Source organism: Mus pahari, unplaced genomic scaffold (genome assembly GCF_900095145.1).
Source record: "Mus pahari unplaced genomic scaffold, PAHARI_EIJ_v1.1 scaffold_13858_1, whole genome shotgun sequence".
In the NCBI taxonomy this organism is placed as follows: domain Eukaryota; kingdom Metazoa; phylum Chordata; class Mammalia; order Rodentia; family Muridae; genus Mus; species Mus pahari.
In genome coordinates this window covers 2759-4503 of record NW_018393205.1, presented here as the reverse complement: position 1 = coordinate 4503, position 1745 = coordinate 2759, and positions in this window count along the sequence as shown.

Genomic DNA, 1745 nt, shown 5'->3' with positions numbered 1-1745 from the left:
TTGAGGGACATCTGGGTTCTTTCCAGCTTCTGGCTATTATAAATAAGGCTGCTATGAACATAGTGGAGCATGCGTCCTTATTACCAGTTGGAAGATCTTCTGGGTATATGGCCTGAAGAGGTATGGCTGGGTCCTCCAGTAGTACTATGTCCAATTTTCTGAGGAACCGCCAGACTGATTTCCAGAGTGGTTGTACAAGCTAAAAAGAACTTTTTGTCAAAGAAGATGTAAAAAGACCAGAGAAAAGAAATAAAGTTGTTGGTTGAATAGTTTGGCTTGGAGAGATCTGCCCCATCCATCCATCCATCCATGCATCCATCCATCCATCCAAATGTATATGTCTATTATATATATATATGTGCATAGGTATATATATATATAATATATATATATATATAGCATGCATAAATAGTTGTGGAGTTGATTGTTACAGTCAACCTTGACCAAAGTCAAATCTGTGCATATTTGACTAATATAAAGCATCTTAATTCCTTTCCTTTCCTTCCTGTGTGGTTCACAAAGAGATACCCAGCTTAGCCAGAGAGGCTTCTGGCTGATTCACCAGAAAAAGGAACAATAGCAATAAATCCTTTTACTTAATTTCCTGCTGCTAAACACCATGTGTTAATCACCAGATATTTAGTGCTTGTTAAAGCACAAGTAATAAAGTTAAGTTCAGCACCTAAGGAAGCATAGAACAGTAAGAAAGAGTTTAGTTTCCCAAGTGTTTCTTTAAGCATAAAGAATTAAATAAAGCACAGAGAGATATAAGACGCTAAAGAAAGCACAGAGAAAAGAAGTCAGCAATTTTAAACTATAGAATAAGCAGGAACATTTTCAGAATTTTTGGAAGGGATCAGCAAGCATTCAGGATAGTTAGAGAGCTTCACGGCCAGAGACCCAAAAGTCTTTAAAGCTATGTCTGAGGCTGTGTCCTACTTCAACCCAAATCAGGCCAGGAAGGCTTCCAGCAAGCCACAGTTGTCTCCCGACCTCCATGTTCACATGCACACACATCCTTCATGTATGCACACATATACATGCATACACCCATACACAAATAACACATTGTACATCATGTGTGTATGTAGACAATTTTTATTTATCAATATTTAACTAAGGGTGAATAAAGTGAAGTACAAATATNAAGGCATATGTAAATTTCATATAAGCCTCGTTAAGTACTTACTACCTAATGAGTAGTAAAAACTGGAAACTTTAAATTCATTACTTTTATGAGTCCTTAGAAATTATACTTAGTAACCAGAGCTAAAGCTACAATCAAATATTTAAAATATTCTTGATTATGTAGAGTAAATTAAAATATAATTTTTTAAAAAGCTTTAAAATGTCACTATCAGCAAGGATCATCTTTTGTGTGACATCAGCATCAAGGGGCCATTTATGATATAGAGTTAAAAAGAGGGACTAAGAGAATTCCTGTGGAAATATGAACTTATGATGTATAATGAACTTAAGAACCATATACTTCTAGGCAGCAGAACTGTCAAAAGAATGAATAAGCATAATGCTACAAATTCTATTTAAATCATATTAAGAACTTGCTTTACTACTTAAAATATTAGACAGTTTTAAAAAGATCTGGGGCTGGAGAAATGTCTCAGTGGTTAAGAGCACTGACTGTTCTTCCAGAGGTCCTGAGTTCAATTCCCAGGAACCACATGGTGGCTCACAGCCATCTGCAATAGGATCCCATGCACTTTTCTGATGTGTCTGAAGACAGT